Consider the following 13,499-nt stretch of genomic DNA (forward strand, 5'->3'; position numbering starts at 1 on the left):
TGCGGCGAGCGGTGGCTACTCTTTGCCTCTGTGCACTGTCTTCTCATTGCGGTGGTTTCTCTTGCTATGGAGCACGGGCTCTAGCTGCGCGGACTTCAGTAGTTGTGGCACACAGGCTCAGTAGTTGTGGCGCACGGGCTTAGTTGCTCCGTGGCATGTGGGATCTTCCCGGACCAGGGCTAGAATCCATGTCCCCTGCATTGGCAGGCGTATTGTTAACCACTGTGCCACCAGGTAAGTCCTACGTTGTATTCATTTAATTCTCACGATAACCCAACGAAGTAACACTTTTATTAACCTAATCATATAGATGAAGAAACAGGCTCAGAGAAATTAAGTAACTTGCCCAAAGTCATAACAGCTAATAAGTGGCAGAGCCAGGAGTCAAACCTAAACAGTGGGTTCCAAAGTCTGTGCTCTCTCTCTTTTTTTTTGGCCACACCACGTGTCACGCGGGATCTTAGTTCCCCGAACGGGGCAAACCCGCACCCTGCAGTGGAAGCGTGGAGTTTTAACCACTGGACTGCTAGGGAATTCCCAAAGTCTGTGCTTTTTTTTTTTTTTTCCCCAAAGTCTGTGCTCTTAACCACAATGTTATATTACCTCTCCATATAGTTATAAAAAGGATATAAAAATGATTAAGATACAACCCCTCCACTTAAGAAGCTACTGGCTACTCAAAAAATTGTTGTGGCAGCTCACAGTCCCTGATCAAAGTCCAAATTCTTTGGCGTGTTATTCAAGAGTCTGAATGATCTGACCCCAACCTCTCTTACCTTATCTATTACATCGACCTACATTCTCCTCTACATTTTAGTTATATAACATGCCTCTCCTAAATATGTCCTGAATTCTCCCATTTCCACTTTCATTTTGTTGCTAGAATGAGTCTACCTTTCTAATCAAAATTAATCTTTCTCTTCCCTATACACTCATATCACTCCATTTAAACTTCTATTGTAACACTTATCACGCCTGCCTTCTACATGTTTTAGCTACGTCCACCTCTTCCACTCAGTCAGAGGATTCTTGAGGGCAGGGATGTTACATATGGAAGGGAATGGCTACTTGTTCACTTCCTTTTTTCCTCCTGAAGTAGACTACATTTCCTAGTTGGTTAAGACTATAAAACTGAGTTCTGGCCAGCGGTATAGGGGCAGAAGTGATTATTTCCAGGCCTGTCCCATTAAAAACCTCAACACTGTCCTCCATACTTTATTCCTTCATCTGCCAGCAGATGCAGAAGACCCAGTAGAGGAAACTGAGGCCCTGTCCTAGGTTAAAAAGAGCTCCCCTTCAACCTCCATGCAACATGCATTGGACTGGAACATGAGTAAGAAACAAGCTTTTGTGTCTCTATATATACCTTAAATACTGCCTTGTTCATAGTTACTGCTCAGTAAATATTTACTGAATTCAATTAAAAGTTAAAATTCTTATTTCAGGGCTTCCCTGGTGGCACAGTGGTTGAGAGTCCGCCTGCTGATGCAGGGGACACGGGTTCGTGCCCCGGTCTGGGAAGATTCCACATGCCACGGAGCGGCTGGGCCCGTGAGTCGTGGCCGCTGAGCCTGCGCGTCTGGAGCCTGTTGCCTGTTGCTCAGCAGTGGGAGAGGCCACAACAGTAAGAGGTCCGCATACTGCACAAAAAAAAAAAAAAAAAAAATCTTATTCCAAGGCAGGACCTTTCAAGGCCCTACTATTAGCCAGCAGTCTCCAAAACTGGGGAATGAGCAAGACTGAAGAATGGAAAGAAAATTAGAATTTTTACTTTTTTTTAATATGAAAAAGAGAAATTAAGTTTTACTAATACTTAATAAGGGTTGATCGTAGCACCTGGGGATGTGCTCAAAAATATTTCCCTAATGGGATACTATGGAAGACAGAAGATATCCAAAGATGTCCATGTCCTAATCCCTAGAACCTGTGAATATGTTATGTTAGTAGGCAAGTAGAATAAATTAAACTGCAGATGGAATTAAGACTGCTAATCAGCTCACTTTAAATTAGGGAGATTATCCTGGATTAGCAAAGTGGGTGCAATGTAATCACAGAGGTATTCAAAGGTGGAAGAGGGAGGCAGAAGAGTCAGTATCAGAGGGATACAATGTGAAAATGACTCAACTGGCCTTGGCTGGCTTTGAAGATGGAAGGGGACTACAAGCCAAGGAATGCAAAAGAGACTCTAGAAGCTGAAGAAAGTAAGAAAATAGATTCTCCCCTAGAGCCTCCAGAAAGGAACATAGCCCTCCTTGAATTTAGCCCAGTAAGACCCATCAGACTTCTGACCTACAGAACTGTAAGATAATACTTTTATGTTGTTTTAAGCCATTAGGTTTGTGGCAATTTGCTACAGCAGCCATAGAAAACAAATAATACATAATCAAAAAAATTTATGGGTCACTATTCTATGTTATAATGCTCACAGATCTAGGATAGACTTTGGGATTTGACTCTTTCTAAACAAGCATAAGGAAAATAATAATGTTATTATGTTCCTTCGTGGCATTTACATCCAGTGGGTCAAATATTTATTGAACTCTTAGTTATGTATAAAGCTCACAGTTAAACATTAAAGTTTAAATGTTATGCCTTCTCAAAAGTTTATTATCTAAACAGAAGAATGAGGGAGAGGTGTGATTATAGTCTAAAACACATCTATCTAAACTCATTCTGAAAAACAAAACACTGACATTACTGTCAGACTTGGACCTCTTCAATTCTGCATAACAGGACCTAGTAAGAGGTCTGTGACCATTGTATCAAAGCTGTCAAGAAAATTACTACTTATTGCTCACCTACAATATACCTGGAAACTGTGCTAGGTGTTTTATAGGTACTACCTGAGATGAAATTACCCCCATTTTATCATCTAGGAAAATGAGGTTCAGGGTATTTAAGTGACTTGACAAAGATTAGAGAAGGTACTGGAATCTGGATCTATTAGGCTCCAAAGCCTATGCTTGTTCTGTGACAATCAGTATGGAAGAAAAAGGCCAGTGGTTCAATAATAATTTCATTTTGATTCATAAAAAACTATCTATCTGTAAACTAATGAAAATCTTACTGGTTAGCTTTAAAAGTCTTTCTACTGCCAACTTTGAGCAATAAAAGCACCATCCATATTGTAAGAGTTCTGACCTGTACTGGTCATTCCAGAAAAATGTCTGACTCCAAAGTTTGGTAAAAAAACAATTAAGAGGCCTGAAATAAACCTACAGTAAAATATTAAGATGTGGGGCTTCCCTGGTGGCGCAGTGGTTGAGAATCCGCCTGCCAACGCAGGGGACACAGGTTCGAGCCCTGGTCCAGGAAGATCCCACGTGTCACGGAGCAACTAAACCCATGTGCCACAACTACTAAGCCTGAGCTCTAGAGCCTGCGAGCCACAACTACTGAGCCCGTGTGCTACAACTAACGAAGCCCACGCACCTAGAGCCTGTGCTCCGCAACAAGAGAAGCCACCGCAATGAGAAGCTTGCACACCACAATGAAGAGTAGCCCCTGCTCACCACAACTAGAGAAAGCCTGCGTGCAGCAACAAAGACCGAACGCAGCCATAAATTAATTAATTAATTAATTAAAAGATAATAAAAAAATAAAATGAACTGCTTTGTATCTTACTCCCAAATAAAGCAAAGATACCAATACTCTCTTAGACTAGAAAAAATTAGCAATAATCAAAAAGGAGAAGAGAGGGAAATGGCTCAGAACTCAAGGCCCAAAAGAGCTATGAATGTTAGATCCATAAAAAAAGGAGTACTATCCTTGGGTAAGGCTTGCTGCAGTTCAAACGTGTTTTAGAGGTATTACATCATGGAAAACTGGTTGTGCAAGATCCTAGATACGAAAACTCATAAGGAAAACTCAGCTGAACAGACATTAACCACCAGAGCCTCACATCAGGTGACGCTAAGCAGAGCTGGTTCAGTCTGGCTTTCTCTTTTCTCTCCACGTTTTTTTTTTTTTTTTTTTTTTTTCCCCGGTACGAGGGCCTCTCACTGTCACTGTTGTGGCCTCTCCCGTTGTGGAGCACAGGCTCCGGACGCGCAGGCTCAGCGGCTATGGCTCACGGGCCCAGCTGCTCCGCAGCATGTGGGATCTTCCCAGACCGGGGAACAAACCCGTGTCCCCTGCATGGGCAGGCGAACTCTCAACCACTGCGCCACCAGGGAAGCCCTCTCCATGGTTTTTATAGTCCAATTTTAAGATAGCTAAAGGCAGAATAAACATTCCGCAGCCATCACTAGATCATGTCAATAGCACTATATATAATAACAAAAGGACAAATCAAGTGCATGGTCAAATTTTACTTTTTCTTAGTGAAACAATACAAATATATAAAAAGTTTAAATTAGATCTGCTTGCTTATAAATATTAAACCAGTTTAATAAATATAAAAACATCCTAGATTTCTGAGAGAAAAATATCCTCTATCTTGAATAACAACTGAAAGTAAAATGAGACTAAGAATGAATTCATTCCGTATTTTCTTTATTTCATAGAAAATTTTAAACCACATTGCTCAAAACTGCCATGCAAGCAGCAAAATACCAAGTCTCCTGACAAAGGCAAAACTATTAATACATATATGTGCAGTGACTTTAAATGTTCCCCAAATGCTTTTTTTTTTTAATCCAGGAAGTTCAGGAGAACTAAAATCCACAAACCCAAGTATATAGATTGTCTCCCCAAGCACTGAAAAAGCTTCTTCTCCCTTCCCAAATTTATCCTTTAGTCTACAATTACTCATAAACTCACACCAAAATAGCAAAATATAAACACAAACTTCAAATTATGTGAGCATACTTCTGAAACACTCTCCCAATGATTTATTTCTTCCCGAATTCAATACAACAGGCAGGTATCAAGTAAATACTCAGTGCAAGGTTTGTACTCTCCATAGATAAACAGAACACTTAATTTTTTTTTTTTTTTACGGCCTGTCACATATATACTAAGCACAGTGTCAGGCAATGAGGATCAATGGGGGCCATAGAAATAAACATGATGGTTCTTTCTTTAAGGAGTTCACAAATAATGATAATAGTAGATAACATTTACTGAGCACTTACAATGTGTCAGACACTGTTCTAAATACTTTATAGGAATTACCTCATTTAATCCTTATGAAGACATTATGTAATAGGTACTACTACTATCTCCGTTTTACAGATAAAACTGAAGACAGATTAAGTGGCTTCCCCCAGGTCACACAACTAGCAAACGGCAGTCAGGACTGGATCCTTAACTTTTTTTGTTTTGCTTAATACGTTATCTGTTTATTGTTGTTTGGATCCTTAACTCTTAAGCTTTATGCTATACAGCCTTATTATATGATGCTTCAGATGATTATAATAATAGCAGCATCAATAATAAAAATGACAGCTAAGATTTAGTGCCTTGCATTGTGATAAGTTCTTTTTTTAAAAATAAATTTATTTACTTTATTTTTGACTGTGCTGGGTCTTCGTTGCTGTGTGCAGGCTTTCTCTAGTTGGGGTGAGCGGGGGCTACTCTTCCCTGTGGTGAGGTGGCTTCTCTTGTGGAGCACGGCTGTAGGCGCACGTGCTTCAGTAGTTGTGGTGTGCGGGCTCTAGAGGGCAGGCTCAGTAGCTGTGGCGCACGGGCTTAGCTGCTCTAGCAGCGTGTGGGATCTTCCCCGACCAGAGCTTGAACCTGTGTTCTCTACACTGTCAGGCTGATTCTTAACCACTGCACCACCAGGGAAGTCCCATGATAAGTTCTTTATGTATGTTATTTCACTTAATCCTCCCAGTGAAACCGAGCAGGACCTTGTGGGGCTCCTTGGAACAGAAGCCTTTCAAACAGCTGCTAATCTGGGAAGGGAGGGGATGCAGAGACAAGGGAGGAGCAGTCAAGAAACAAAGTGCAGGGGACTTCCCTGGTGGTCCAGTGGTAAAGAATCATGCAGGGGACACAGACAGGTTTGATCTCTGGTTGGGGAACTAAATTCCCACATGCCGCGGAGCAACTAAGCCTGCACGCCTCAACTAGAGAGCCCATGTACCGCAACTAAGACCCAATGCAGCCAAATACAAAAAATAAACAAAAATTAAAAAACAAGATATTCGTTAAAAGAAAAGAAAAGAAAAGAAACAAAGTCTAGTGTTGCTGCCTGAGAACCAGATGGTCCTGCTGCGACAATGTCGTCTCAGTACAGCAGCCGCCGGCCCCAGACAACAACTGTGAGGAAGGTGAACAGTCTCTGCCCCAACCAGCCGGCCTCAGCAGTTCCTGGGTGGAGCTCCCCATGAACAGCAGCAAGGCCAATGACAATGGCAATGGGAAAAATGGGGGGCTAGAACATGTACCCTCCTCATCCTCTATCCACAATGGAGATATGGAAAAGATTCTTTTGGATGCACAACATGAATCTGGACAGAGTAGTTCAAGAGGCAGTTCTCACTGAGATAGTCCCTCCCCACAAGAAGTTGGGCAGATCATGTTTGATGTGGAAATGCACACCAGCAGGGACCATAGCTCTCAGACAGAAAAAGAAATTGCAGAAGGAGAGAAAGAAGTGAATTCTTTGAAGAAAATCATAGACTGGGTATCTGACTGGTTCAGTAGACCTGAAAACGTTCCACCTAAGGAGTTCCACTTCAGGCACCCTAAACATTCCATTTCCTTAAGCATGAGGAAAAGTGGAGCCATGAAAAAAGGGGCGATTTTCTCTGAAGAATTTCTTAAGGTGTTCATTCCATCTCTCTTCCTCTCCCATGTTTTGGCTTTGGGGATAGGCATCTACACTGGAAAATGACTAAGCACACCTTCTGCCAGTACCTACTGAGGGAAAAGAAGAGCCCCTGGGAAAGAGTGTGACTTGTGAAGTGGTGTACTGTCACAGTAGTTTATTTGAACTTGAGACCATTGTAAGCATGACCCAACCTACAACCTATTTTTACATATCCAAGTTCCAGTAACTCTCAAATCCAGTATTTTATTCAAACTCTATTAAGGCATTTTACTAACCTCATTCCCTTTTTGGCCCGTAAAACACTTTAGAATTTCCTAACAGAGTTTACTGTTGTTTAGATATTTGCAAGGGCTTCTTTTCTGCAAATGCCACCAGCAGATTATTTTTAATTTTGTCAACAATGCTGTTGTCTCCTTTTAGTACCATCAGACTTAGACCTGCATCATTCATGGTATAAATTTTACTCTTGCAAGATAACTCCCATCATTCTCTTAAAATGAGACCAGGTTAGCAATTGATATAAAAGCTTTATTGTTTTGTTTTTCAAGACAAAGGCAAGCTTCTCTAAGCTTGAATTTACAGTTATTAAAAAAGAAAACAAAAACAAACAAACAAAATAAGACACTAGAAAAAAATACCCTGGGCAATAAAAAATTATTTTAAACCAAAAAAGAGAGAAAAACAAAGTGCGGCCTTGGGGCAGGGCCCTGGTTCCACCTCAAGGGATACACATAACAATATCTTTGAGCTCTTCTACAGAACTAAAACCCCCAACAAATGGAAGACTTAGCATTCTTCATTCCAGAGAAGATCACAGTTCGATTAACTTCAAGAAGCTCATCAGGAGACCACCTAGGCCAGATTAAAGGCATGCAGGCCCTGTACACACCCTGATCCTTATCAGCAACCCCACCCTTGAACCACTGCTATAAAACTCCTCATCAAATCTCCCCAGGTTGGGACACACAGTTTTTCAGGGCACAAGCCCGCTGTGTCCCCCTTTGCCTGGCAAAGCAATAAAGCTATTCCTTTTCACTTCACCCAAAACTCTGTCTCCGAGATTCGATTTGGCACCAGTGCAGAGAGGCCAGGTTTTCGGCATCACCATCAACCTGGTACAGTAGTACTATTATTATTCTCTACTTCACAGATGAGAAAACTGAGATTAGAGGTTATATAACTTACCTAAGGTCCCCTAACTACTAAGAGACACAACCATCCTGAACCTCTCCTCTGAATTCCAGACTTGTTTACCCAACTGTCAACTTGATATCTCCTGATCTCCCATCCCCAAACCTGTCCCCTATTCAGTCTTCCCCAATGTAGTTACTGGCAATTCAATTCTCCCAGTCATTCAAGTCAAAAACCTAAATAAGAGTCATTCTAGATTCCTGCTTCCTTGTGCTAATATCCCACACCCAATCCATTAGGAAATTCTATTGCCTCTACTTTCAAAAATAACCAGAATCCAATTACTTCTTTCCACCTACACTGCTACCCATAGTCCAAGCTCTCTCTAGATGACTGCAATTGCCTCCTAACTTAATTTTCCTCAGTTATATTTACAAAGCTTCAAATAGGTATATAATGAAAATAGAACCCAAGGCTGCCCATATCACCACTGAATCCTACTCCCCTGAGTAAGTAACAATTCTTTTACTGTTTCTTCTATTTACCAACACAGCTCTAGCTAACATATTTATACTGCTATTTCTGACCTTCTACTGACTTTCCAGTGTGGAAGCTGAGGGTTCCACCCTCTTAAATTACTTCCTTTCAAATACTGGGTAAAAGACAATTTGGGGTAAAATCAATATTTAGGAGGAACAAAAACTCAGCATTTGCATTATTATGACTGATTATAATCACTACTAAGCCAAGTAATATATTATGAATACATTTTATTTCTTGCACAATTTTTAGTGTTTTGCCTAATTTTTCATTTGCTTAGTTACTATATGCCTACCATTAATTCTTCCCAAAGTCTCCAACAGAATTGTAAAATTCTTCTGAATATGAATGTCCACCATGTCAAACACATCTGGAAATCCATGAATTCTTTCCTTAAACCCCACTCCCCAATATTTCTCCTAGAGTTCTTGATCCTCCCACTCCAGTTTGGACTGCTTATTCTCTAGACTGTTATCCAGCAGTCACCCTGGGTCTTGCTATCACCCTTCTTTCCAGATCTTACACCTTCCTTTTTATTTTTACTTAATTGTTTTGTTTACCCCCTTGTTTTTGATGGGATACATTCCCCAGAAGCTTCAAAAGAAAAGCTTTTGCAAGGGCAAAGTTTTCAAAATGTTGCATGTCTGAAAATGTCTTTACTCTCATGCCTGACTGGTAGTTTGACTGGATATAGAATTCTAAGTAGGAAATAATTTTCTCTCAGAAAGCATTGTTCCATCGGTAGAGCTTCCAGAGCTGGTGCTGAGAAGTCTGATACCATTTTAATTTATACCATTTTAATTTTCAGTCTTTTATATGGCATCTCATTCCCCCCCATAGAAGTGCTTAGAATCTTATTTTTATTGCCCATATTCTAAAATTTCATAATCATATGCTCTGGGGTGGGTCTTTTTTTTCATTCATTGTGCTGGGCACTTGGTAGGACCTTTCACTTTGGAAGTTCATGCTCTTCAGTTGTAGAAAATGTTCTTGTATTAGTCAAAAACAGACTTCCTAGATTGATCCTTTAATTGTCTTATCTTTTCTCTCTTATTTTCCATCTTTGGCTTTTCTCCATTAATGGATGATTTCCTCAACTTTATCTCCTTGGCCTTCTAGTCAAATGGTTTAAATAAAATCATAACTAAATAATCATATAGAACCATATATAAATAAATAATTATATTTTAAAATTTCCAAGAATCTTTGAGAATCTTTGTGGTTCTCTAATTATTCCTATTTTATAGTATACCATTCTTGTTTCATTGATGCAGCTCCTTCTCTAACCTCTCCTGGAAGGATATATATTTAGAAGATAGTAATTAGAAGGTTTTTTGGTAGTTACATTTTAAAGTTTTCTTCTTTTACTTGGGGCTCTTCAATTTCTCCAAATCCACCAATTTCCTGGCAGGTGGTGGGGGTGTGGGTGGGAGGCAGGTGATTCCTACCTGCTTAAGAGTCACGTGATAGAAGAGGACTAGAAGTCTCAAGAGCCTCACCATTCAGTATGCAGACAATCCCTTCACCTCCCTCTTCTCAGTATAACGTTCCTTTCCCATCTGCTGTCCTTTTAGATGCTTACCTAGTATGAAGGTCAGTAAGCATTCTAACATTCTCATTCAATTTTTTCCCCAAAATAAAAATTCATCTCTTGTCGGGGTGGGTGAGACTTAACTGATTGTTGCAAAGAATGGGGATGGTGACTTTTAGGCCCAGTTATCCCCGAAAAGACTTTCAATAGTCCTCCTATTTTCAGCCCAAGCCTGACATCCACCTTCAGATCCAGAGGTGAACTCTAAGTTTTGTAGGTTTCTGTGATGCAAACTGGCTTGCTTCTATGTAGTACCTGCTTCTATAGATACTATTTTATAGGCACTGGAAATAATGGGTTGGCTAAAAAGTTCATTCGGGTTTTCCATAGGATGTTACGGAAAAACCCAAACAAACTTTTTAGCTAACCCAATACAGTGGTGAACATTATAAAGCTCTACCCTCAGGGAGCTCACCCTACCCTGGAGGCTATAAACAATAAGTAAACAAATGAATAAATAAGATATTTCCAAAGATGATAAGAACTATAAAGACAAAGCAGAATGAGGGGATAAATAGTGATATTGGATGGCTATTTTAGACAGGCTAGTCAACAAAAGTCTCTATGAGGAGGGGATATCTCAGAAGAAGCATGCCAAATAATTCTGGGATAAAGACATTACTATAGGAAATGGGAAAAGAAAGTACAAAGACTGAAGTAGGAAAGAGGTTGGTGTATTTGAGAAACAAAAAGGTCAGTAAGGGTGGTGGTTAGGATGGTGTAAGCTACAGGAAGAGTGATCAGAAATAAGGTCAGAGAGGCAGGCAGGACAAATTAAGGCCTTGTACATCAAAGCCCAGAGTTTAGATTTCATTTGAAGGGTGACAAAAAGTCACAGAAGGAAATTCAGCAGTGGGGGATGGTATGATCTGATTTACCTTTTTAAAGTTCAATCTGGCTACCATGGGGCAAGAGGGGAACTGAACTAGAATGCTGGCTTGTGGAGGTAGTAAGTAGTAGGCAGACAGGGCATATTTTAAAGATAATGCTAAACTACCTGAAGGTTTGAGGTAGGGTGTAAAGGAAAGATATTAAGGATGACACCTAGGTTTTTGGCCTAAATAATAGATGAATGGCAATTCCATTTGCTGAGATGGGAGAGGTCTAGAAAGTAAAATATGGGGGCGGGGTAGGAAAACGATCAACGGGGGTCCATAATACATACTCAATAAACAGTAGCTATTGTTTATATTAAAAATCATCTTCCATTATATGTCAATTATATCTCAATAAATTTTTTAAAAATCACCTTTCTGGGGTTGTACTACTTCACTCTCCACAGATGATGACATAAACAGTACTGAAGCTTATTCCACATTTTATTTTACAGAAACTTTCTGGTTATATGAAATTAGAACTTAGACTCAATTCCTAAGTCATTAGACTTTCTACCTTAGTACAGAGAAGAAAAAACAATATTAAGACCCCCCCTTACCAATATGCTAGTATTATAAAATTTGCTTTGAGGGCTATATTGACACTCTTTCACCTAGTTATTCACTAGGATTACAATGATAAAATTAAAAAGATGCACTTTAATCCACCATTTTTATTTATTTATTTATTTAAAATACCTTTTTTTTTTTTTTTTTTTTCTCCGGTACGCGGGCCTCTCACTGTTGTGGCCTCTCCCGTTGCGGAGCACAGGCTCTGGATGCGCAGGCTCAGCAGCCATGGCTCACGGGCCCAGCCGCTCCACGGTATGTGGTATATTCCCAGACCGAGGCACGAACCCATGTCCCCTGCATCGGCAGGCAGACTCTCAACCACTGCGCCAGCAGGGAAGCCCTATTTAAAATACTTTTTAAAAATTTATTTATCTGGCTGAGCCGGGTCTTAGTTAAGGCATATGGGATCTTCGTTGCAACACATGGGATCTTTTAGTTGCAACATGTGGAATCTTTTAGTTGCGGCATGTGGGATCTAGTTCTCTGACCAGGGATTGAACCCGGGCCCCCTGCATTGGAAGCACAGAGTCTTAACCACTGGACCACCAGGGAAGTCCCAATCCATCATTTTTAAATGCTTCCCATTTATTCTGAACAGCACACACACAGACACGCGCGCACGCACACACACACACACACACACACACACACACACACACATATACTCTGAGATAATATATTTTTCAAACCTGATCATTTAAAAATTATTCAAGGACTTCTCTGGTGGTCCAGTGGTTAAGACTCTGTGCTTCCAATGCAGGGGGCCCGGGTTCAATCCCTGGTCAGAGAACTAGATCCCACATGCATGCTGCAACTGAGACTGCATGCCGCGACTAAGAGTCCACATGCAGCAACAAAGATCCCACGTGCCATAACTAAGACCCAGCGCATCCAAATGAATAAATAAATATTTTAACATAAAATAAAATAAAAATTATTCAACATTAACTCAATGTGATTTCTAACCTGGTCCATTCTCCTCTTTTGTTAACAAAAGGAGAAACCAAAGCCCAGAGGTCAAATAACTTGTCCAAGAGAACACAATTAGGAAATCATGGAGTGGTGTTAGGTCAAATAACTTGTCCAAGAGAACACAATTAGGAAATCATGGAGTGGTATTAAATGCATAAGAGGAATAGTTGAAGATAAGGCTGGAAAAACAGGTCAGACATTAGCTGTCAGCCTAAAGAATTTTTGACTCAATTCTGAAATAAAGGGGAGCCACAAAAGGTTTTTAAGAAATAAGCTATACAATTAGAGCTATGTATCAGGAAGAGTGAAAGGTGGGCAAAAAGATAGGAAAAATAACTCACTCCAGGCAAAAGTGAAGAGGACTGAATTGACAGATGCATAAAGGAAGGAACAGATGCAAAAGTCTTTGAAGATTTAGAATCAAGAGCTTAGCTTCTGATTAGAAGCAAGGAATAAAAGAAATAACCAAAGATGACTTTGGGATTTTCATAATGGGTAACTGGAAAGAGTGCTCTCTTAATAGCTGAGATTGGGAAAATACCCTGCCGTATCCTCATAGCATTAGCGGATATTAATCTGTTTCCTAGATGTACAGTTTGCTTCCTCAGGAGACTGTCTGGGAGACAGCCCTCTACTTCTCTTCTATTCACCATGATATTACCTAGCACAGGGCTGGACTGAGTAGCTCCAAACAAATATTTGGTTATTTGAAAGCATATTCTTCATTTTAACAAAATGGCAATCATATTGTTGCAAATGGATTCTGAAGGGGAGCTAAAACAATTCTGAAAAAAATTGGTAGATAGGAAAATAAATTCAGAATGTGGCCTAAAGAAAAGTAAGCATGAGAATGTGAACAAGGAGTCTAAAAGAAATATTAAATTTCTCATGGCATGAAGAATAACAAAGAGGTATGAGAACAAATCTTGGTACAGGTCCTCAAAAAGGCCATTGGGGAGTGGAAGTGAGCAAGGCATGGTATTGGGTTACAGATCTTGAGCGTAAGACTTCCTGGCATAAACAACCTTATTCACAAGAGGCCCAAACTATCAGTCCCTGCACTCAACAAAGCACTTCATTGTTCTTTTTTTTAAAC

The 13,499-nt window shown here is 40.1% G+C and overlaps 1 protein-coding gene and 1 pseudogene across 4 annotated transcripts in view; one reads left to right on the forward strand and one right to left on the reverse strand.

The window, feature by feature from the left end:
- The window catches only part of TESK2 (testis associated actin remodelling kinase 2), a 135,602-nt gene that overhangs the window by 46,940 nt on the left and 75,163 nt on the right, over nucleotides 1-13,499 (reverse strand). The gene's annotated exons all lie outside the window — the stretch shown is intronic.
- On the forward strand, nucleotides 6,260-6,814 carry LOC116741324 (annotated as a pseudogene).

The sequence above is a fragment of the Phocoena sinus genome, chromosome 1, assembly GCF_008692025.1.
Source record: "Phocoena sinus isolate mPhoSin1 chromosome 1, mPhoSin1.pri, whole genome shotgun sequence".
NCBI lineage: Eukaryota > Metazoa > Chordata > Mammalia > Artiodactyla > Phocoenidae > Phocoena > Phocoena sinus.